Below are 26,563 nucleotides of genomic sequence, written 5' to 3'. Positions count from 1 at the left end.
AAAGCGTCGGCCGGCCTACAATCAAACTATATACACACTCATGAGCCAAAACAATATGATCATCCCTGTCTCACAAGTGAACGTTATGATTTGAGGCACTAGGAACGCAGGAGCCAGCATCTCAGCAATCATAGGCATTGTTGGCTGTTCGAGGGCCGTCACAGTGACGATGTGAGCACGTCCACCCAACGTGCCCGGACTGGAAGACCACCACTGGTTGTCAGTCGAGGTGAGCGGCAGTTGGTATACGTCGTCCGGGACAACAGATGGCTCACGATCCCCCAATTAACAACACACTACAACCAGGATGCACCGAGAGACGGTTCCCAATACACTATCCAGCAAACGGTGTTGCAGATAGTCCTGCGGAGTAGGCGACCTGTTCATTTGCCCATGCTTGCTGATCGTCATCCCACGCCGCCCGCCTGTAGTGAGCACAGGAGCACAGTTCCTGAACGTTGGACGACTGGAAAAGAGTCGTTTGGTCTGGTCTGATGAATCAAGGTTCCAGCTCCATTATGCCGATAGACAGGTGCGTATACGACTGCGAGCAGGTGAACAGCTGCAGTCAGACTGCACGGTAGGACGAAATCAAGCTGGTGGCTGTGGTTTTATGGTTAGTGTTTTCATGAGCATCACTGGGCCCCATCATCCCAATAGAAAGCGCTCTACCACCAGATTCTAGTTCGGCATTGTTTCGTACTACGTTCTGCCATACGTGGTGACCTTGTATCCAGATGGCACTGGATTCTTTCAACAATAAGGTGTCACAAGGCCCGCATTGTCCAGGAATGGTTCGAAGAACATGTCTGAATATTTCGTGTGCTCCTCTGGCAACCAAATTCCTCCGACATCAATCCCATCGAACTCTTGTGGGATGAGGTGTAACGCGGCATTCTCTAGTCCACGCTAGTGCCTCGTTCCGGGGAGTTGCTCTGTCCAGCTGGTCCAGGATACCCGAGAACACCTTTCATGGTCTCATGGAGTCGATTTCGGTGCAAGAGGTTATCATGGCGAAAGGCAGTCCAATACTCTGTTATTTGGGAGTATTGTTTAACCAAATATCTTTCTTTTTCAATCGGTATTATTATATATTTCCCATAAAATTCAAAAAAGCAAATCAATTAATTAAGATAGAAAATCGAGCTACCCACGATAAAAATAATAATAATAAACTACACGATACAGAATTTAAAAGAATAAGTGGATCACTCAAAAACATTTAGCTGCAATATATTCTATACAAAAATTACCTTTTTTTAATCAAATTATTTTAAAAGTAACATAAGTGCTTTTCACATAGCTTCCTCACACATACACACCATTTGATGATGTAAACTTCGTCTTTTTGTTTCAATCCTATTTTCACTTTAAGGATCCCTAAATATTTCTTTCGATTTTTGGTCTATTGAACAGTCCTTCCATCACTAATCATTTCAATTGATCGAAAAGATAAAAATCTGTATTTAGAGTTTTGCGATATGAAAATCTGATAACATAGTTTTCATCCCTCAAAACAGATAAACTGACCATAAAATATATACAAGTTAAAGACATCAAATATTAATGGATCATTGCCTTCGTTTCATCGGACAAATTCTAAAAAAAAAATTCAAATATTGTCTGGGATGCTTGAGTGACATCAGTCCATGAATTGTCCTGATGTAGTTGAGGGTTCAATTTGGAGAGTGAAATAGCACACGCGTTTTAGTTGACCACAGTTCAACCGCTGTTAGTGCATTGTTCATTAAAGAGAATACGACAGATTGGTACATCGTTCTCAGTCATAAGCAGGTGGCATTTCTTTGTCGATCAATTCCGGGGATGTTACTATGGTTGTCTTGAAAACTCTGTACAGTGAGCTCAGGCTAAATATGCAAATTAGATGTGAACTGTGCACAGCTGTTGCTGGAAATGTTCTACATATTAAATTTTCTCATTTTTATCCAGGAAAATTAATGATCATACAGATGACACATTTAATCAACTGACTGTCTCTTAATACGTATGCAAAGATATGAAGCATTAACTTTAATTAATATAAGGCAAAAAAATTAAAATTCATTTCCCTGTAAATTGATATGTAACTTATAAATGAACTTCATTAATAAATCATAGAAGTAGTAGGCAGACTTCATTCAACACGTGAAAGTCATAAAATAGTATAAAAATGAAAATAAAAGAACTTAATTTAAATAACTATTAAATTTACTCTAAAACTAAGTGTAATTATTTATTAATTTGATTATAAGTTTATTTATTATTAAAGAAAGGGAGAAATTAAAATTACTGAGATATTTATTTTTCAACACCTTTTTTATTTGCGACCAGTGTCAGAAAAATCAATTATTGAACTATTCGTTTTTTGATTAAAGTTCTATGATTGGTCTTCTTGAGATCATCTAGGTTTTGTTTACAAGGACAGCTGTTTTATGGGTCAGTTATTCGTTTCTAACAAGGGAAATAATCCGATACGCCCGAACATGCAACGAATTGAGAAGGAACTTCACCTAAAATATTGCATTCTGTCGAAGACAGATAGTCCTTTAACGACATCTCAATGGCACGTCCGAAAGAAAAACAATTCACTCGGAACTGTTGCACTAGCTCAGTCTGTAGTGCAATGGAGCAATGCAGGAAAGCATGCCATGCTCGATGATCATATCCGGATCATGAGGAAACGAATATCGAATGAGGTACTCTGAAATGTGTTCTCACTAATTAAATAGTTGCCTTTCTAGCTGTTGATGGAAAAAATAACTCCAGCAGCAGCAAACGTTAATTAAAGTGAGTTCCTTAATGTGGTTAACATTATGGCATCTTTAAACCAGTAAAGCAAATCAATAGAAAAATGGGCTCATGTGTGAAGCTTACCTAAATTAGAATAAGTGTGATAGATGACTGCATCTTTCCTTTTTTTTATTCTTGCTGCAGTGAAATATGGTTAATGATGGATGATTCACGCAAGCTGAAGAAATAAGATTGTTATAGCAGGTAATGAAGATCCTTATTTATCCTTAGTGTCTTCCCATCGAACAACCACGAGAATTACGCAATTTTTTCTTTTTACGACAGTCTTCATTTTACTTTCTTTCATGTGTCTTCGTAACCCATTTAGATGATAGCACACACGCGATGTAGGCACAAAGATGTACGACTTTTCTTTGTAAGTCTAGAAAACATGGAAAAAATTCGACTGATCTCTCATATACTCGCAGCGTATAGTTTCTCTTTCACACGCGTTACCCCTCCATAGAATGATATTTTACTAAAAATTCTCGTTAAAATATAATTAAACAAAATGGATTTAGATATAGTTAAATCGAGGGCAAAAGCCTAAAGGCTACTAAGCTATAGGCATGTACATGCCGGTCGATAGGTATGAGCAAAATGAGTTTTCTCCTTAGTGCATCGATGTCAACTTGCTCAGGTCTTTTCAATGCTTACCTGTCCACCAATGAAACGCCAATCAGTCAAAACCCGGGTCTGGGTAGTGGCATACACTTTAAATAAGAAGAAATATATAATTCTCCAATGAAGCAACGCCTTTTATTAAAAGTAGTGCAATATCAAGACAACTCGTGGTGAAGTGTCTCTACAAATGCATTAAGTAGCATTATGTTTTGTCGAGCATATCCTCTTTCTGTACATAAATACGTACAGAAAGAGGATATGACCGGCATGTACAATAATGGAAATGATTTTTTAATTTCTTTCTTAATTTTTTAAACACCTTTTAATTTTTTTCAGATTAATTAGACTAATTAATCCGAAAGAGAAACTTAATAAGAAATGAACGTCTCTTAATCACAAGGAAGGGTTTAATTAACTGTTTTATTATTCAACAGCTCATTTACGCAACCGGGGCTGCTGCAAAGTGAATAGATATACTACACATTTTGTGCTGGAATTCAGAGATGTTTTCAGGTACAAGGAAACCTCTTTTTACACGAAGAAAATGTAAAAACTCTGTCGTTTTTAGTACCTTGCAATTTAAAATTATCTCTATTTACACCTAAGTCTTAAACTGTACGATAGTTTCAGTAGACACTTCTTTTAAACCTAAAACCTTTAGGGAAATATTTTCCACACAGAAAAGAATAACGATGAAATGACAGCGAGAAACTTCGGACAAGTAAAAAGACATTTATAGGGGTTGTATAAGAATTACCAAAAAAGGTCGCATTACAGACGTCGATACAAGATGCTTGAAAATACGGTGACATGGTATCAGTACGGCGTATGATCCCCTCCAATGGCTAAACAGGAGTCACAGCGGTGAACCACGCTCGACATAAGGCTGCCTATAAGATTCTGTGGCAGCAAATCCCATTCTTCGGCCAGCGCAGACCTTAGCTCACCAAGTGATCGAGGTGTTGGCTTTTGGTGTGCAATGAGACGCCCATGGGCATCCTACACATGTTCAATCAGATTTAAGTCTTGTGATCGTGCTGGCCACGACAGTCGTTGGATATCTTCAGTTTCAAGATATTCCTCCACCACTTGAGCTCTATGTGCAGTGGCCTTGTGGCCACTGCACGTAGAGCATGAAAAGAAAATCTGGATCAACCGCTCCCCTAAAAAGTCGTACATAGGGTTCGAGAATCTGTTCTCGGTACTTGTGTGCGGTTACGGTATTCCTATCAAAAACATGAATAGGGGTGGGGGCCAATGGTCATTATTGCGCCCCCACACGAGAACAGTTGGAAATTTTTTCATCTATGGCGCAGCAACCTCATGAGACAGTTGATGACAGAACATCGTAGGGTTTAGTCTTGTTATTAGTAGTGCTCTGTTCTGGTTGAAGTAGCCCTCCTTGGCCAGCTGTTCTTGTAATGGGTTCTGTCTCATGAAACTGCTTCCATATTGCCAAGACGACACTGCGTAACACATTAAGCCAACGTTCCACTCCACCTGCGACTGCCTAGCTTGAGTCATCCAACGGCCCACCATTTCAAAGAATCATCTAAACGACGATGACTTGCCATCCCGAGTACTGGAGATGTGGCTATCACTCTGAGCAAGCCAAAAAAGGGAATAAAGTGATGTGGTCTCAATCCACGCTTGTATAGGCATGAATAATTTACATAATTTTCTAACATTTGAAAACACTTAATTTATCGATTTACATTTACTAACAGCTTAAAACAATTAATTACTTAATATGTACATATTAATAAATGTCTACTTACATGAAGCGCACAATATATTAATACACTTTTAAGAATTATTTCGTAAAATATTTGGTTATTTTTTGTTGTACACCGAACTTTACCGTACATCGTTCATAAAAAGTTCGCGTTTGTTTAAACACTCAACTTCTTCCCACTGAAGGCCTCGACTCAAAGTTTCAAATACAGCCAATATTTCATGTCTAGAAGGTTTATATTGCCCTCATTGTCGATATTCTCACTAGTTCTTTGAACAGTTTCCAAAATATTGGAGTCACTGGGGTATTCAGCTACTATAGCATCATTCTCAACTCCTACAAATTCGTCAAGAACAATTTCTTCACTGATCTAACCTCTCAGTTGGAGTTCTTCCCAAGATTGCTCAATGCCTTCTAGTAGTTCATCCCTCTTATCGCTGTTAATTGGCGTCTTAGCATTCGAACCCGGGCGAAACGTCCCGGGTTCGAATCCCGTCGATGACGCTAGGAATTTTAATGGGCTTTTTTCACTCCGTGGTGAATGTCTTGCTATCAGGCGTAGATAGCAAGGTTTTTTTCTCCAAGAAATTAGGGTTTTTCGTCCAACAAACAGACAAATCGACCATAGAACACACACACACAATTAACAGACATAACACACAGCACGGCAGATGAATTTAATTATTCGGGTGGTCTAAATATAATAGTTCGTTTTAGTTTTTTATTCAGTGAGGAGAGGGCCAGATCTTTAACAGGGAGTTAAATGATTTTGTAATAACTATGAGCAAAGTGGAGGAGAAATTGTTGAAGTTAAACATAAGAAAAGCACCCGAGGTGGATGGGATCTATCCAGTTATATTATAGAACGCAGCAAAGGAAGCAAGCAAACCCTTAGCCATAATTGTGAGAGCATAATTGGACTCAGGTTAGTCTCCACGGACTAGACAAGTGCAAATCTATCTACAATTCCCAAAGGAAGACAAAAGGGTGAAATGGGTAATTACAAACTTGTTAGTTTGACTTCTGTTCCCGGTAAAATAATGGAGTCGCTGGTTAAAGATGCATTGCAGGATCATCTAGACAAGACTGCAGCAATAATTCAGACACAGCATGGGTTTGTTAAGGGAAAGTCTTGTCTGACAAATTTGATTGGATATTATGATGTGGTTACAAAGGAACTGGATGCAAAAAACAATTTTGATATCATATATTTGGATTTCAGGAAAGCTTTTGACACTGTTGCGCATGGAAGACTATTGTACAAATTGGAGCAGAATGGTATTAAGGGAAAGTTGCTACAATGGATAAAAGGATGGTTGAGTGGGAGAAGACGGAGGGTGGTAATCAATGGATATGGATACTGCTCTACGTGGACTAATGTTATTAGTGGTGTACCTCATGGTTCGTTGTTGGTCCCACTGTTGTTTTCTGTATTCATCAATGACATTGATGAAAGTATATCAAGCTTAATATCACAGTTTTCAGATGACACAAAGGTTGGCAGGGTTGTTAATGACAGTAATGGCAGTGTGCTACTGCAACAGGATCTAGAAAATTTGGGCAGATTGGCTGAGAAATGGCAGTTGAAATTTAACATTGACAAATGCAAAGTACTGAATATGGGTAGCAGTGACCCCAGTAACATACCAACTGTGTGGTACTACACTCAGGGTAGTGAAGAATGAAAAAGACCTGGGAGTAACTGTGCAGTCAGATATGGAATTTTCTGAGCAGTGCCGACAGCCTGCCAGAGTAGGTCATTGGGTCTTGTCAATGATATACAGGAATTTTGCGAGCAGGGATAAAGAGGCGATTATCCCCTTGTATGAGTTAATGGTCAGGCCATACCTTGAGTACTGCGTACAGGACTGGAAGCCGCATTTTAGGAAGGATATAGAATTGCTAGAACGAATACAGCGAAGGGCAACAAGGCTGGTGGGGGGGGGATTCTTACGAAGAAAGGCTTAAGTTTTGCAAATTGCAGCATCTGGAGACTAGGCACCTGCAAGGCAATCTGATTGAGGTGTATAAGGCCTTGAATGGATTGAGCCAGTGCTCATGGGATTCTTCCTCTATGGAATAGATTCAAACTGAGGAAAGGCAGTTGTAGAATTGATGTGAGGAAATTTTCCTTTAGCCAGCGGGTAATTGATTGCCGGAACAAACTTCCAGCTGTTGTTGTGGAATATGATAGCTTAAATAAATTCAAAGCAGAACAAGACAAACATTTGCAACGAATGGATTAGTGAAATGGGAGGGTTTTTTTTTTTTGGGCTGATGCTGTATAAGCTTCCTTTCTTGCATCATATGCCTCTACTATTTCTAATGCTAATCATCATACAGGCATAATTTAACACACTTCAGACTGGATCCATTTTCTACTAAACTCAAGGATTTCCTCTTAGACATTATAAGGTTATCTGCACAGCAGCCAAAACAAAAAACTAGTTTAGGCTCCGCTTGCACTTACCATGTAAACAGAGACAGGTGAAATTTATTGAAAGCGTGGATGACTTATTCTGTGAAACAACAGATGGATTTCCGGGATAAAGGAAAATTACTCTCTCCTAATTCTCAGGGTACTTACAGTAGAAAAAAGATTGACCGGAGCCATAGCTCTTAAAAGCTAAAGGAATCGATTTCTAATCCCCTTAGCTCTTAATTCGTGGTTTCTACAGCATCAGCTCTATTGCCCAAAGGCCAGAAGTGCGAACAATACGTACCCAGGTCTCTCGAAATCAGTTCATTATACGGAAACTATTTTCAATGTAATGTCCAAGGGGAAATAAAAAAAAAAAATTCGTTAAAAGATAGTTCGTTAAAGAGAGGTCCGACTGTACTCTTTTTACCCGTTAAAAATCCTGACAACCTTTTCGTAACAAAATCAATTGCTGCTTCCCGAAAACACACCCTAGTTCTGGTCCACCTATCTTTATTACATAAAATGTTACCTGTTCACGGACAATGGAATGTCCTAATAAAACTAAATCTCCTTCAAGAAAAGCGGTATGCCCTTGGCTGTTCTGGGCTAGGACCCAAATCGGGGGTGCATTTCAGTGCTCTAAATTCTTTAATTCTTCAAATTAAAACTTGATGAATATTAATGCACCAATTTTTAGTTTCAGATTTGTACACTCCTTACAATGGTTGCAAAGAAAAGAATCGTCAGCTGAGCTTCGTATGTCTGCTAGATCGACCCTAGAATGCATTCCTCCTGCTATACAAGCAATGAACTCATGACTCAAGCCGGAAATGCCCATAAGCAATCCCTCTGAGTCATAATGTCCTTAGAGGGTGTATTGAAATTGGATCACCCATTATTTAAAGTTAAAATTAAGCTACAAAAGTTCCAAGAAAGAATTTAACTTAGCAGAATTATTTTAGAAAAGTTAAGGATTAAATTTACAAAAATATTAGAAATTAATCTCGCAAAATTACTGAAATAAGGTTTAAATTTTTCAGAAATTAAACTTAAACAAATTTTAAACAAAAGTTTTGTGTCCCAGATTCCTGCTCTTAATCCCCTTCAATTAATCAGCCGAAGTCAACTTAAAACATATGTGTTCTCTTCAACTGCCTACCAGTTACACGTTACAGCTACTAGTTTGGGTTGAATTGCAGTTTTTTGCATCAGTTGTAGGGCAAAAGTGTGGTGTGAACAACCAAAACAAGGCCGAGCAACCTACGACCATCGATGAGACGTGGGTTTGGTGACTGCTGCTCTCTCCACTATCCATCCACCCTTGGAATACCTTAAATAAACTCCGCGAACAGTCCACAAGATTTCAGCTTACGAAATGCTGCTACCCTTCAACCGGTACCCGACACTCATCCCTTCTTCATGAAGTCATCAGTACAATCAAAGATTTGCATGAGGTCATCAGTACAGAACTGGATAGAAGAAATAACTTTGGCTTTGTTTACTTCGATGTCAGCAAAGTTTTTGAGAGAGTCCCACATGAACGAGGATTGTGTAAATTGGAACAATGTGACATTAACGGAAAGTTACCACTACGGATAAAAGAATGGTTAAGAGAAAGGGAGTAATTATAAATTGACGTTTCTCTTCATGGACTAATGTTATTAGCGGAGTCTCAAAGGTTCTTGGATTCTTACCATCTCTAATAATGTGGACACATGTCCACATTTTTAGAGATGGTAAGAGTCTAAGTGTTGTGTCTTATGTATGGCGGTTCCTAAACGTTAATTCAACACCGTCGTGGTTTCGTTCAACTCTTACGACCTTCAGAGGAGGTTTCAGTGATGATATTGCCTTTGGAGAGGTACTCTGTAAAGATTAATACATTTACAGTCCCAGAAGAATGAAAACGTGACCTTGTCGGCAGACAACTGTATTGCTTTTTGGGGGTCTGACGAAGATGAATGCTTTCATTATTTGCTCATCTGTTTTGTTTCTGGATCATTGTGATATGGCCGGCATTCATCCATCGTCACAATTGGGTCAAAAAAATCATCAACATTCTCTCTCTCTCTCTACAAAGCTTTAACAAATGTACTGAACGCACTTCGCTGTGGAGCTTTTGAGGAAGTGTCAACAATCTCGGAAGCCATCGGGCTACCACATTGGATACTTGCAGAAACTCATGCAACATGGTGCAAACAGACCCCTGGCTAATGTTCATTTCATTTGCTGTAAAATTTATAGTCACACATCCGTCTTCAAGGACCAGCTGTTCCACTTTGGCCAAAATGGTAGGGGTTTATGGCTAAGATGGGTGTCATACGTGGGCAATCCTCTCCATATCAGCTTTGGTACAACTGATCGAACCTGAGCTTTCTCCAGCATACCAGTTCTCGCTATATTCGTGGGTCTAGTTCAGTAACCGTTGGATCTAGAAAAATCGTAAATTAATATTATTGCACAATTAGCGAGTTATTAAGACTTTCATTTGCCAACTGCTAATTATTTTGAACACCTTAAATTCAATGCGATTAATGAAATTAAAGGCTGGCAGTAAAATTGCTCGCTTCATGGGTTCTTGCTCTGTATTAGATGCACACTTGTTTAGTTTAAAGAGACCAGTTAACAGAAAACCTTATTGGTATTGCAGTATTCAAGATTTGAAGAAATCAAGATCTGTTGAGGCGGAGAAAGCTGTATTGGTATTGGAAAAGCGATTCAATTTGGCCTTCGCTCCTTTCATTTACAGATTTCGTTCAACTATTTTATCTAACCCTTCTTTAAGTTAAATACACTTCCAATCTATACAAGAGTGGATGGGAGATTATTCCATCGATCAATCACTCTACGACTAGAGAAAACTGTCGGATATCCAGTCTACAATTATCCCCTCTCAATGTCCTCTCGTCTACGTCACTTGAATAAATAAAATTCCCTTGGCATTAAAGACCGTTCAGAGCCCGTAAACACCTCCAGCAGGTCACCTTGCAGATACTTGGTTTTCAAAAAATGCATGTTGCAAACAGATCTCTATTTATAAGAATAGCCCTTTGTGCCTTTATTTTAGGAAAGATATGGACTTGCTGAAAAGGGGCTCCTACCAGTATGCAGTACATAATATACAGCCTCACCATTGATTTATATAATGGAAAAATCATATTTTTACCTCTACTGGAAAAGTTCCAATACCGTTACCACTTTGTGCAGAACCTTACGATCTTCTGTAGCCATCCATTGAAGCTGCTGACAAACCTCCATGTGAACTTGCTGCTCCTCAGGTGTGACTACTCTTGGAACCCAGCATGTACAAACACGTGTCATATTGAAATGGGCATGAAGAATACCATGCATGCTTCCTAGTGATATTCTCAACATCTCTTCCAGTTGTTTTACTGTTATCCGATGATCTTCTCTCAAGATTACAGAAGCAGTCTTTATGGTTTCCGTGGTGACAGCATGGTTGGAGCACCAGGACTGCCAATTTTTGTGACTGAATCACATCTATCTTTAAACATTCTAAACCATCTCCAAGCTGTGCTATATGGCAGCGTAGATTCACCATAAGCCTCTTTTAACATTCCATATGGTTCAACTGATGTTTTCTTGAGACAGAAACAAAATTTTAGAGCAGTACACTGTTCCTTCCGTGTCACGTCCATTGTTACGTAGTCGAAACTGAACAGGAATAAATTTTACCAACTGGCACGGTCGCATCGTGCGCAGATGCTATGTGATGCAGCTTGGTTTGGTCTTAAATTCTGCTGCTCAGCTAGAAGTAGCAAGCAGTACGGTTGTTCATGAAAAATTGTGATGAGTGCACACATCAGATTCGTATTGCAACTGCAGAATATTTGTTCTTCAAACTAAAGGGCAAAAGCATTAAATTCTATTGTGTTTATGCTTTTGAGAGATAGAAAAACATTAAAAAGAGTGAAAATCTGTTCATTAAGAAAAATGAGGTATCTGAGTCCTTGTAGAAAGAACAAATTATGTGGGCAATGATGTAAGGCATACACCGAGTGAGGAAGGGGTTTTAGTGTGTTTCAAATAAAATGCAGCGAGCAGTAGGTCTCTTTTTATTCGTCTCTTGGAACTTTTTTGTCAAATCTGGACTTCAATTTTTGAATTTAATGTTAAAATTGGATTAAATATTGCTGTTTGGATTTTACAATTCTAAATTAAATTTAGCTTCTTTTTAGTAATGGGAAAGTTCTTTCCCGTCCTCGATTTAGTCTAAAAATATCATCGGTTTACTTCTGAAAAACAAGCCATTTTATTTGAAGACGATGAAAAATATACAAAAAATAAAACAAATAAGAAGAAGAAAAAGAAGAATATAGCAATCGTAGCTTGAGGAGACGCAATACAAACAGTCAAACGCGAGTCTACTGAAGAGCGAACATCACATACGACCATTGTTTCTTCTCTTTTTTCCTTCCAAATAAAATGTGTTTAGCCTTCGTTTCATTTGTACGGAAATGATATTTTTATACCAAACCGAGGACGAGGAACAACTTTCCCATTGAGAAAAAATATATAGTTATTTAGGCAAAATTTTTATTTAAAAATCGCAAAATCCAAAAAAAAAGTAGGTAGGTTGGCTTACAACCCCTCTGCACTTGCCCTCCCGAAAAACACAGAACTACTGCAAAAATTCGATCTCACCGTTACCTATTACTTGAACATCACGGTGAAGTGTTTCGGGAAACACTTCTTCACTATAATGATGCTCCTAAAACCCCTACTACAATGAAGAAAATCTCCCGAGACTGACTAACTCAGCCACATTGTGGAAAAAGAGCCTATAAAAATGAATCCCATCATTGACGGGATTCGAACTCGGCTCATTTCTGCCCAATGGGGGAAAACAGCGATTCTACCAACTGTGCTACCCACGAGGGCGCAGCTGTTTTAATCAGAGTCAACCAAAATGGACACTCCATTCTGGGGTTTAGTGGAATGAGGGGCATTTGAAAAGTTCGTGGCCTGAGTATTAAAGGTTTATTTGGGGATTTTGGTAACGTCTTACCTTTCAACAATGTTGCAATGCGTTGATTCCAGTTTCAAAGGAGGTTTTCTCTTGAACCTCTAAGAATGAATTCACTGCAGTAATGGCGTCGCTCTTAGTGGGAAAATGGATGTCAGTAAGAAATTTTTTTTTTTTTTTTTTTTTTCAAATTGGGATACAGGTGGGTGAAAGTCTGATGGTGCTAGATCTGGTATATATGATGGATTGTCCATGATTTTAAAGCCGCACTCATACAATGCAGCCATATCAAGGGCAGACTTGTGAAGAAGCGACTTGTCCAGATGAAACAAGAGTCGCTTGCTGAGTTTTCCTTGGCACTTTCACGCACATGCCTCACAAAGTCTGCGTAATATGCCCCTGTGACTATTCAGCCTTTCTGAAGGTATTCCACTAGTAACACTCCATCAGCATTTCAAAAATCTTATGCAGTCACCTTTACAGCAGAAGGAAGCGACTTATCTTTCTTTGAAAGAGGAGAAGAGCTACGTTTAAACTGTTTCAATTGCTCTTTTTCTCCAGCTGAAGCTAATGGACCCATTGCCAATCATGAACTTTGGTCATGATCACAAACTTGCAACGAAATTTGTTGCGTCTGCTTGAAAACGATGCAAATGTTCACCGTCTTGACAACCCTTTTGCGTTTTGTTTCCTGCTGACAACTTTGGGACCCATCATGTTGTCGCCCTTTTCCATAGCAAAGTATTTCTATAATTACGTAGTCAAACAATCTTGTTTCATTTTGTGCCAAGGCAAACCAAGGCCATGAAATTCACTTAATCATATCTGTTAATCTTATTTTATTATTTTGCTGGATAAAAGCACCAAATTTTCGGGAGATAAAAACCATAACCCCGCCCGAGATTAAGTAATTAGCCATACTCGAAAAGAGTCCCCCCCCATTTCAAAGTACCAATAAAAATGCCTATGAAATGTGGATCCAAGGAAGAACCTTGGGAGACACCTCTTGTTATATTGAAAGAAATATGAAGGTCTGTTTCCTATAATGCTTTTGAGAATAAACAAATAACACCACGAAACATAATTATGTTTTCATCGTGCAACGAGACTATACAAAACGGGATGTGTATTAGCGCCTAAAAATATTAAAAGTAAATACAAAAATCAAAATAGGTTATATTTATTCATGCTGTAGTGAATATTACTTTATCTGATTTAAGTGTGTTCTAATCATAACGTTTCTATGGCCTTGTTATATTCTGTATGTGAGGTTCACCCCATGTATTACGAATAACGCATTTAGAGTTGCTATGAAAGTTCGGTTTCTCTTCCCCTCCCCCCCCCCTCTCTCTCTCTACAGGAATACAACTCTATTAACTTATGTTCACGACTCGTTTCTATGCAGTAGTCAAAGTATCACCAGTAATGGCTTGCAACATCCACAGAACTCGGCACGTTATTCAGAACTCCTATGAGTACACCTTCCTACAAGTAATATTGTTTATGACGACGGGAACACAACTCAGCTACGCTATTAAATGATAAAATTTATGACACATACGAGAAATTCTGCAGTAACACTGCAGAAAATACGTATTATAATATTCTCTATGAGAACTTTCTCTGGTTGTTACCATATTTAAGAGAAGAGTTCCCTCACAAGAAGATACGCTAATTTTTCACGGATAAACAAATCACAGGATGAATTTATTAAGATACAATTCGCGTATTCTTTCAGATCTTCAATTTATTCATAAAACTTTAAATAATAAAGTTCACTGTACAAACTTTCAAACTTCACTAAATAAAAAAAAAATGTTTTTAATAAATAATCATACGGTTATGATCATTTTAATGCCTGTTATAACTGATAATTCTTTACATTGATATCCTTTATGTATTCTTTATCCTTTATATTATCCTTTATAAGAAGAACTCTTTATTATATACAGAACTCTTTATTATGTATTCTTTATCCTTTATATTATCTTTATGTATTCTTCATCATTTTATAATTCTTTATATCAATATCCTTTATGTATTCTTTATCCTTTATGTTATCTTTTTGTATTCTTCATCCTTTATATTATTCTTTTATGTATTCTTCATCCTTTCTTTATATTATTCTTTACATCGACATCCATTCTTCTGTAATCACCCCAAAGAATACTGTATTATACATTTTATTTTAATTGACCTTAAATTATATTTGAATAAGTTCTTATAGAATTCATTGTTCTACGTCAGTTGTTCATTGAGTTGTTCAAGTCAATGAACAACTGACGTAGAAGAATAAACCTTTTTTTTTTATTATATTTCTTTAGTCTTGGGGTTTTTGCATTTAAGTTATATAGATTGGAAGGACTTAAAATGTTGATATTACGTTTTTTTTTTTTTATCTGTTTCTTGTCTGTCTTGGTACATACAAGCCGAATGCCCTGTAATGTATGATTAAAATAAATAAATAAATCAAGAATATATAAATTTCATCTCCAGCTCTAAGGACTACGTCAGGACTGACGCGATTATTTATTCAATATGCTTATTTTTGAAGATATTTATAACTAAAATATATACTATTTATAAATTATAAATGAAAAGAGAAAGAAAATAAGAATCCTTAGTTTAAAACTTTCTAATTAAAGTTTGTCAAGTTCTCCACAGAGAAGTTAATATAATTATTAATAAAGTAAGAAAGCTTGTTAACTCGCTAAGCAATATTTCTTATCGATCAGAATGTATTGGTTTTAGTTATCGAAGCTGATCAACCAAAGGCCAAAAATGGATTATGGAATTAGCTACTTGAGCCATTATTGTCAATAAGTCAAGTCCTGCACCATTTCTTAAAAACTAATCCATAGTATATTTTAAAAGAGCAGCCTAACGTGTTAATTTTTTTCACTTTCTTATGAATGGGTTTCCATCAAGCACCTTTCACCAATGGACATTGAAAAATTAATGCGACCTACTTAATCCTCTACCATAATCAAAGAGATCATAACATAAAAAAAACAAACACGGACGTCCTTATACAACTTTTTGACTTTGTTTACAATCAATTAAAGCAAAACTCACCTTTGACCTATAATTCCCGATCTTCAAGGGTAGGACCGATATTCACTGACACTGGTGATACTTTGACTACTGCAGCCAACCAAATTACGCCGTCTGTTTTCGGTTGTTCTTGTCGGCTTTATCCAATTCAGCGGTCTGCATCGATCACTTGTGACGTTCTTTGCAGCGCATGCGCCAGGACAAGGCCCAAGTTTTCTAAAATTCGGAGTGGCACCTTATTGTTCAAAGTAACGTTATTTGAAGCTGCCAAGAATTCAATAGCCCGGAAAACCATCTGTCTGGCTGCTAAATAAATGTTTTGCTATCATTAGTGGGATGGTATTTTGCTTCTGGCATTTATCGGCGAGGAGGTGGAAGATGACTGTCTTTTATCCGTGGAGAATTTCATTGTAAAGTTATGAATAAACTTATAGAGGCCAAAGATCATTTTTTAAGAACTTGAAGAAAATTACGTGTCCTTCTTAAATTAAATGAGTCACTTGAAATTAAAAAATAAATAAATAAGGAAAATTCAGTTAATTTTCTAAAACGTGAAGATACAAAGTTCCTGATGCCTACTAGGTGTAACTTTATACACGCACTTGCACTTTCCTTTTCTAATTTATGTACCTTAAACCACATATGTCTTTGAAAAATATACCTGTTTCACTTAAATACAGCAAATATTTATCAAATAACTTTAGGGAGCCTTTGAATTCACAGGCTGTACATCATTCGTAAAGAGTACACACTGCGCTACTATCCAGACACCTGCATATCTACGAATAACCTTTATTTACGTGAAAACTAATAAAGTGTGTTGAAACCTTTAGTCTTTACGACATCCTCTGACCTCTGTGGAATACTCTCCACCAGTTTTTTGTAAATGTCCTCCCATATTTTCTGAATTCGGCCTTCAAAGCAGCAACCAGTTCAGCTCTGTTTTTTTGGGCAGCTCTCCTCACACATCCGACGATCTATTTCAGCCAAGAAGTTCTCTATAGGACCAGCAATCACGCTGCCCCCACGAAACTTCATTGTCTGGACGATACAGTCCACTAGGTAGCTTTCTCGAGCACCCGCTACACCCAGGCGCAACCCCCAGACTAATAGACTATGAACCTTGACGCGTCACACGTCAAAGAAAGTGTGGTTAGGTTAGGAACACCAATATAGTGGAGGATATTTATGGTAGGGCAGTGTACCTTGGTTTTATTTTGAAAAACCTCAGTGATTCTGAATGAGCAGCCCCTATCGTTGCTTAATATAAACAGTCACGCTTTGGATTCACAGGCTCTCCATCATTCATAGAGAGTACACACTGCTCTACTAATGTAATCTTAATGTTGGACACTGTTATATTTGTTCTCCGAAATCAACGAAAAAGGAACTGTAACCGTTTTACCGATCCAAAAGTTCTTCCATTATTCTTACTCTCAGAAAATCCCTCTTTAGCCAGCATTCGAAATGCGCTGATCGCGTAAATGTTGTTAGAGAGTTATTTATGACGAGCATCTACAAGAAAACATTAAGAGCCGTCTTCAGTTTGCGGTCTTGCGATGACACCATTGGTAGAAAATTTATTCCTTCTTGATATTACGTACTTATTCGGGAGGAGGGAGTCATTATCCATCCCCTTCTCTTTCAAAAGCAGTAGAAATGCATTATCTTTCGTGAAATCTTCAAGCTCCATCGCTTCTGTTTGTCAGGGAGTAGTTTGGTGGGCAGATTACTAGTTCGTAAGTGGTAGAGAAGCGGTATAAATGCGCCCATAAACCTTTATACATTTCGAAGAGGAAGAAGAAAATGCCAGTTGAAGAGAGAGAGAGAGAGAGAGAGACCCTGTATTCGCATTTCTATGCTTTTAGGTGAAGCATACGAGTGTAGATTGAAGGACAAATCTCCCAAAATATTTCAAATTTCAAAGAGGGAAATTGAAGTTTGTTCTCTAAAAATTAATTCGTCGTAAAAACGTTTCGAATGATATAAGATTTATATTTGCATATGTAGAAATGGAAGGTACCATCGTGGAGAAACATACAGAGACTATTCAAGCACGGATTTAATAATGTGAACACCAATTATATTTATAGACTAAACCGAGGATGGGAACAACTTTTCCCTTGAGAAAAAAAACAGTCCATTAGACAAAATTTAAATTTAAAAGATTTCGTAAAATCTAAACGGTAATACTTACTCCAATTTTAACATCAAGTTTAAAAATTTCAGCTCCCAAATACAGCGAACAATCAGACTAAAAATAAAGTAGATCTAAAAATAAGCAAGATAGACCTTCGGGCACTTTAATTGAAACACCCTGTCTACATTTTCGGGATCTATAAGATACACATACGCACGTTTGTGTGTTAAGTCAAATGTGGCAACAGCTTTTGAGTACAAATTTCCTTTCGCTATTGATTAGACTGCTTACGTTCACACCCTAAGTAATCATATGAATCCTTTGTATAGACCCTCAGTAAGACGGAACAAATACTCAAGATTATAAAAGAAGTGAAGTTCTCGTCACATTCAAAAAGGCTGCTTTTCTAAGAGATAAGAAGTTCCCTGAAGTGTACAAACAACAAAAGAAAGTGAAAGAACATATTCGCTTTCCACGTGAAGGATTGTGTTAATACCGTAAAGTAAAGAAGAATAAAAAATCGATAATAAATAAAATTACCATCAGTTTATTTTGAAACGTGGAACAGCAGCTGATAGAAACAATACCCGTAAAACGGCCATACACAGGTATTCTTCATTATCTGGTTGCCAAGGAAAAACCGAAAGACATCGAACGTATACATTTACCTCAATGGAATAGCAGAATGCCCTTCGGCAAAATGTGCTTGGATAGAAAACGGTGAAAAGAGTAGGAGGTATTACAGCAATGATCCAACTTCCATTGATTGCTTTTTTTGTTTTCATTAGGACCATGGGGTGGTTAAAAATAGGTTTTTGATATCCGAAAGCCAACAACATTTGGTTTTATACTCGAGAGATTACAAAAAAGGAAGAACTGGAGTAGTAAGTGCTCTAGAACACAGAGCTATAGTACAACTTGGAAAGTGATTTTGTATAAAAGCGAAACATGGTACAATTCCTCACATGTGTTTTGTCTGCGTGTTCACAATTATTCACTAAAGACCACATACTATCTGATGAGGAACCAGTTAATACTGAGACAGGCTGTCACAGCAGTCTAAACTTTTAAACGAATGGCCAGTTAACCTTTCATAGAAGTCATCGGCTTAAAAGTAGGGCAATACTAGGGCAACTCATTGCAAAGGTAAGTTTGTTCTGCTGTGAGGATTAAGACTATTGCATTATTCGTGTTGCTTAAATCTTCTGGCCACAAAAAATAGATTAAAGTATAAAATTGTCCTGCAAGCATTTATAAAGTAAGAAATGTCCCTCTTTTTTGCAAGAATTATTAAAGACAAACGCGTTCATCTTAAATTAAAATAATTATTTATAGAGTTCTACTCCAGCGCCACAGTCATGAGCGGTCGAATTGTGCAACTTGGCGACAAAACGAATTATCCAATTCGTTAAAAATTAATAATCTCGATAATTAGATCTTAAACTCGATCCTCGACAAGAGGAATCGAGCATTCTTGAATGTATGTATAATACATATTCTACATCTGAAAATATTTTACAACATTAGCAGTTCTGAAATGTATTTTATTATATTTTATATAAAAATATGCTTGCACAGCTTGTCTAATTAAGACCACTCGATGAAATCCGACGCCATTAGGGACAGTGCTTTCGAAATTTATAATACGTTCATTAAGTATTACCTGATTATTACATTTTAAACATTTATATAAATGTATATTTAATACAGTACTCAGTTCATTAATTTACTATTCAACAAATACGTTTCTGTTTTATGTATAGTGTGTAACTGTTCAACCTATATGTAGATCCAGATATTTATCAATATTTTCAATATTTGAGTTTGTAAATATAAGTTTGAGTTTGTAAATATAAACATGGCTATTCTTAAGAAGGTGCATGAATACCAGAAGAGTCAGCAAATGATAAATAACTAATATTATAAGATTTCCTAATGGGAATTTTATTCATAATAAACACTAATTTTACAGTAGAACCCGGATAAGAAATTTCCGCATAAGTTTTCCCCTCTACTAGGTTTGGTTTCTTAAATTTCAATTTCAGTTCTATATACTGCAGTGTATTATTTTTCCACGTAGGAAGTTACAGCAAATTTCTGTAGTCTGAGGCTTTCAGCCCAAAAGCCTTTTTAAGTATTTACTGTCGCACACCATCTGGCATCTCTCATACTGTGGAGTTATATTTCATAATTAGATTGTCAATCATTGTGTCATCAGGAGTACCTACCCGCCCCCCGATGAGAAGCCAAAAGGCCTTGAAACGGCCGTCGGGAGAAGCTTTATGCATCACGGAGTTAACCGAGAACAGGTAACAACAGTCTTCCCTAATGGGGAAACGCTCCCTATTCCAGGAGTTTATGAGTGATGTGTTTTTGAGGAGTTACTGTCTCTTTCATTCTTCAACGCCATTTCTTCTTCCCCTCCTACTATTACTTTCCTTAGGGACGAGTGGATAATAGAGCTATTATCCCACATATTTTCAAAATGCCTTGAAACGGTGCCATCGGGAGAGGCACGCTTGATGTTGCCGAGAATTGGTAACAACAGTCTTCCCTAATGAGAAAGCGTTGCCTATTCGAGTTGAGTGAGTTTCAGGAGATACTATACCTTTCATTTTTCGAAGGCACTTCTTTTTCCTTTCCTACTATCACTTTCTCCAACTTTTAGTAACATTAGTCTTCTCCACTGAGGAGTTGGTTATTCGAGGTAGTGAAATATCAGGGAAACTCGTTGTGAAGAATTTCTATTTATCCCACTTGTTCCAGTATAGGAACAGTATATCTTCTCTCTTTCTCTCTCTCTCTCTCTCTCTCTCTCTCTCTCTCTCTCTCTCTCTCTCTCCTTTTAAATAGTTCAGTTCAATCAGTCATCCCCCATTTCATTTTCAATAAAACAGTATCTGAATAATTACTATTAAATACAATTCGTGTTTTAAAATATAATCCTACTTACTTGACACGGGGGTGGACATCAGAGGAACGATTGGTAAAGAAATCGGCGTCGAGCATCACATACGTGTGCTTTAGATCACGTGATAATACGCCATACACAGCATATCTCGCCTAGTTGATCTCAGAGAAATCCCTGTTTCTGAAGGAGATAGCACTAAAATGAGGGCGACCAGTACGTGTATTCACAAAGTAGATGTTGATGAAGAAAGAGCAGTGACAAACAATCTGGCAGACAGCAGAGATAAAATCTCTCTCTCTTCAATGTAATTATCGCCACCACACTCTCGCTAATACAAATAAACAAAACGCCCAGCTGCTCTGAGCATATGTAACTAATACCATATAAAATATCTACGCTTATTAGGGAAGGAGACTGAAAGTGCTTCTATTTTTAGAATTAAAGAGGCTTTCAGAACCTCCAGATTTCATTAAGATTATTCTTACAATTATAACAAATTGTTAAATATTTTAAGATAGACAACAATTTATTATTATAATTTTTATTATAATTAAGAATATAAATTTATAATTCAATAAATCCATAGCATTCTCTGGCGGATAAAAGATGAACTACTAAAATTGAACCTAGAAGAGCAAAGGAAAGTAATAGTAGGAGGATGGCAATGACATCACTAACCACCAAAATGTTAAACAAATATAAACAAATCTGCTTGAAAGTAGTTCATTAACTCGCAACTCGTTGCGAAGGCTAAGTTTGTTCGCAGAAAACACAACATTTCTCCTAACTCCATTAAATATTTTACTTTTGAATTTCCCCGAACGATATATTGGCCATCTTTTGATGCAGTTTTCCCAGAGTTGAAGTATGACGTCAATCTCATCTCAATCGAAAACACACTATAATTTTAAACATTAGCAATTCTGGAAATAACTCTTTATATGAAAATAAAATTTCCTACAGCAGAGTGAAAGTCATTAATGAGACCAACAAGAAGACATAAATCACAGCCTCAGGAACTATTTGTCTTGCTTTTGATGTTGCTGAATAACTCTTTTGCTGTGAAATAAAATATCTTTAGAACTCTAATTAAAACGACAGAGCAATATGACAGTTTGTTTACTTAGTAGAAATAAACCAAATTGTGAAATTTGAATAACAATATCATTTCTACGCTTTTGTTCCTCTTGTTATATTTTGTTAATGCAATAGTTTGCTTTGATATTGAGGGAATGTGAAAGAGTATACTGGACTTCACAAATTCTTCCACACAATGAGTAAAAGCAGCAGACATCATCCATTATCACTTCTAACCTTGCCTTAAGTTTGTTCATATCTAAAGAAATATCTGACAAATCCCTCATATCTTCCCGGGAGTCTTCTTTTAGAGATTACGCCTTTGGCAGCAAGTCTATAGTAAATAAACTTCCAGGTTGCTTTTGAGATGATATATATCTTGAAGACAAATAGCAGACTACAAAGGCTATTCCAGGCGGTTCCAGTAATTTTTTTTTTTTAACAGAAGGCTAACGATAAGAGCACTTTAAAACATCGGTTAAAATGAGATATTTTTATGGAATCACGAAATGAAATATCTTTCTAATCTTTTAATTGAAAATATATTTATTTGCATGCGATGTCCAGAGGGGTGTATCAGAGCACAAGCCATCTTGTATTAATTCGTCTTTTCCTTAAAAGATGTAATTATCTTTCTTTTTTTTATCTCTACCTAAATTTCATGCAATCATTTCACTCGCCCCTGATATTTTCAATTTTTCTTTATAAGAATGTTTTTTTTTTTTTGACTTAATGATTTTAACTACTAAAAGATCATCAAAACCATTTCTGTTGTGATTTCAATAAACGTATTTGGCTACTAAAGAAAGGGGAGAAAATTCTGGAATATAGACTATTCATAAAATGCACGGCCCTAGGCCTTCAAAGTAGTCAGAGCTCCCTAGCTCAATCCACTCGTCCGAATATTCCATTTAACTCATCTAATAAATAAAACATGAGATTTAAATTTAAATCAGAAACTCTAACCCCCAGTACGTATTATTTAATGATATTTTGAATAACTGAACCGTGTTTGGTTTTGATGACAACCCGCATCTTATAAAAATGCCTGCTTTTCCTTCTAACAGAAATGCAGGTGTCAGCTGTGTGATTATGGTGAAATAAGGTGAAGGCCATATTGTATGTTGGATAATACTGTTAACGTCAAGTTCTGAGTAATAACAGAGATAAAAGTGACCTGTCAGAACTAACAAGAACCCAATACTGAAATCCCTATATCTACTGACACATTTTTTTTCTTCAAAAAGTACTAGATAACAGAAACAGAACTGTTCTATTTCTGGTCAGAAAAGTTTTGGTAAGTAGCATAAAAATGAAGCTATTTTTTTTTAATTAATTGTTATCTTAATTTTGAGTCTGGATACAAATTTTGCGACTTGATTGTACTTTATTTTTCAAAACTGTAACTATTGTGTCATAGTTATGAAAAAGAAGGTCGCAATAATGGTTTTTAGGGTACTATAAAATGAGCATACTGAATGTAGACGAAAACGAGCAAGAATCTGTTATAACATGTTCGAACCTGTTAAAACACGTTCTTACATTTTACTTTTTCAATTATGTGTATAGCTATGCATTGAAGCAGGTTAATCTGTTTTAGTATATTTGTTATTCTTTGCATAAAGCAGTTTTTTGACAATTAATATGAAGAAAATATGCAAACAAACCTTACCAAAAAGGTGAAAAGTTTTCAAAACGCACTGATGAGACATGAACACGCGACTTTGAAACTGAACTGAATTACAACCAGTTCAGTGGAAGGATCCACCTTCTATCTTCTCCAGATCAGTAACTACAGACTACTATGCAATATTTCATCGCCATAAATCGCACCCGATAATTCTTCAGAAGCAGCTATAGATGTTGGAAGCAGGTGTGCTGGTACTCCATGACAGTGCAAGGATTCATATAACACAGACTTTACAGCTTGTTTCCACCGATTGGAAGTTGGAAGCTGCCTCACTCCTCTTATAGTCTTGATATGAGTCCTTGCGATAACTATTTATTCCTCAAACTCAAGGAACCGTTGCGTGGACAAAGATTTCTGTGTTTAGAAGCGTTGAGTGCAGCAGTGAGCCAACTCATCAGACAGCTAAATGATATGCAAAAATTACCCGAACGTTGGAAGGCAGTCATAAGGCGCGAAGGAGACTACGTTTAATGTAAATAATGTTATAAAATCATTAAAGGTTTATTAAATTTACTATTTTTTCTAGGTAGGAGAGATGAAAAAGACCTGGGAATAATTGTGCAGTCAGATATGAAGTTTTCAGAACAGTGCAGACAGGCTGCCAAAGCAGCTTAGAGGGTCTTGTCAATGATATACAAGAACTTTGCTAGCAGGGATAAGGAGGTGATTATCCCATGGTACAAGACAATGATTAGGTCGGATCTTTATTACTGCATTCAAGTCTGTCTAAAGGCTTCATTTTAGGGAAAATGCAGATCTCTTATGCGTGCAGAGAAGAGCAATCATGTTAGCCAAAGAAACGAGGGGTATTCTTATTACAAAAGACTTTGATTCAGGAAACTACTTCGCATGGAAACTTCTTGCGAGGAGAACCGACCGAAATATGTAAGGCGGTAAATGGATTGAGTAAACGTGATGATGTGGTATTCTTACTCTTTCTCGTATAATACCCACAAGGGAACATACATTGTAAAAGGATGGCTGCAGGATAGATGTGCGTAAATTTGCATTCAACCAGAGTGTAACTGATTGTTGGATTAAACTACCATCTGATGTTGAAAGTGGATACTTTGAATAAGTGTAAGGGAGAATTAGACACATTAATACAGAGGATAGAGAGATGGGATGTTTTTTTTTTTTATGTTGATGCTCTATAAGCTTGATTCCTTGCATCATTTGCCACTACTAAAAATAATAATACTGCTAATAATAAGAAGAAATGGTTTCCTACTATACCCGATCGACATAGCGATGCCCAAGTTTGAGAACCTCCTAAAAACCTACGAGGAAAAATATCAGGAAGTACACAGCCTTAAGACAGAAAGTCAAAGAAATGTGATCCATGGAACAAGTAATGACCCCCCCCAATCACCGTGTCAACCATCGGCATTGTGCTAAAGAACCTAGAAGCAATAGGCCACCCAGAGAACCGTACATGAAACTCCAAAAAGTCTCAATTCTGACCACCTGTAGGATAGTCAGAGAGTTCTTTGACTAATAACAAAAAGAGCTGGACATAACAACTACCCCTTGCGCTTGGTACCACTACCGGTTGAGGCAAAAAAACGAGGATGTTAAAAAAAAAAAAAACATCAGGACAAATAACATCCAAACAACGGTGATCCTGATGGGAAACAGCTCGTTGATGCTTGAAGCAAATCGTGGTAAAAAGGCTTGAACAGAGGAAAAGGCTACCATCAGTTAAATAACAGCTCAACAACAATAGTACCCAAAGAGGAATTTTAGAAAGTGCACCTCGTCGTACTTTTTCACGATGGCCTATATCAACAGACAAACGAACTGATACTCCTGTCAGCAAAAAACAAAAGAGATCAAAAACACCAATGGATAGGACACCACAGGATGGATTGAAGAAATGCTACCTGGTTTGACGAACTTTGGTTTCTTTCTGTTTCTCACTGATGGGACGACCAGAATACGGCGAAAACAGTTTAAGTTCATGAACTCATCCTGCCAGATGTCAAAAATGGAGACTGTAAATGGCATTTTCATGGTGTGAGGAGTGTTTTCGCGGCGTATTTTGGGCCTTTTGATACCTGTGTAACAGCATACGGATACCACAGGTTGTCTAAAAATTGTGTCCAACCAGGTTAATCCCTTTATGTCTGGACTGCATGTTACAAGACCAGAATTGTACAGAAGTAGTTCGAGGAACATAAGAATAAATTTAGCTTGCGATAATAGCCTTCCCAGTTACTAAATCTCAATACAATTGAGCACTTGTGGGTTGATGTAGAAAGAGTTGTTCTGAGGAGATGGCAACCATCCAATATGCAACAAGGACCAGTAACAACAATAAGGAGCAATTCAGCGAACGTGGACTAGAATCTTGGAGGTATTCTTTAGTATACCTTTCTTTAGATAACGGTTCTTTTGAAGGGAGAGAGGGTGTCATCTTCAAGGAAACCAAGTTGCATGGAGTTTGTCTCCCACATCAAAAGAGTTAAGGGAATATATCGTCCCTAATTATTTCGCTGTATACTTGGACAAAACGAATGACAAGTTTGCCCCTTTGACCTTATTTACGCACAGTATCCTCGCCAGTAAACTCCAAACCAATTTCTGATAACAGGAAGGCGGTATCTTCATTAAAGACAATTTAGTAGTGTAAACAAAGATTACATTGTGTCTCTTGCTGAATGAATCGAATTAAATTCAATTTCCATTTTAAAACAACTCAACAGTTGTTGAACGTGAAAATAACACTTGGGTTTCAATATAGCCGGACTAGAAGTTTTCTGTATGTTCGTACAAACCAGGCACCAGAGGAATGAAAATGATTGTTTGGAATGACGAATCTTGGTACTTAAGCGCAAGACAATCTAATTTATTTATAATTTATGTGTTTTGACGATCTCATTGCGCACTTCATTCTTCTAGAGTGAATAATGTCAGGTTAGTTTTAATATGAACGAGAAATCGAAGGGTCAGTTGTAGAGACAGAAGGGCCATACTCAAAACTGACCCCTGCTGTTATTCTTCGTTTCCTTGGACGAAGGCGTATTCCCACTTTTGGTCTTTGGAGGTAGCCAAGGCCACTGAAACAGTGAAAGCATTGGAGATGTGATTGAGGGTTGCAATATACCTGACTTGCACTTCTGTCAGCAGTGCA

The 26,563-nt window shown here is 37.1% G+C and overlaps 1 protein-coding gene across 2 annotated transcripts in view; it reads right to left on the bottom strand.

Annotated features, from left to right (window-relative positions):
• LOC150087853 (putative G protein-coupled receptor B0563.6) overlaps positions 1-20,827 on the bottom strand; it is a 160,608-nt gene extending 139,781 nt beyond the window's left edge. The window contains exon 1 of one of the 2 annotated variants that reach the window (XM_090370463.1): positions 20,706-20,827. The gene's annotated coding sequence lies outside the window, so the exon portion shown is untranslated. Of the gene's footprint in view, positions 1-15,633; positions 15,743-20,705 lie in introns of those variants that run through there. The other variant, XM_090370462.1, reaches the window with a different exon arrangement.
• Positions 20,828-26,563: the final 5,736 nt, after the last annotated feature.

This window comes from Mastigoproctus giganteus, chromosome 3, assembly GCF_048544385.1.
Source record: "Mastigoproctus giganteus isolate SK-2022 chromosome 3, ASM4854438v1, whole genome shotgun sequence".
NCBI lineage: Eukaryota > Metazoa > Arthropoda > Arachnida > Uropygi > Thelyphonidae > Mastigoproctus > Mastigoproctus giganteus.
This window is presented reverse-complemented; position numbering and strand designations above follow the sequence as displayed.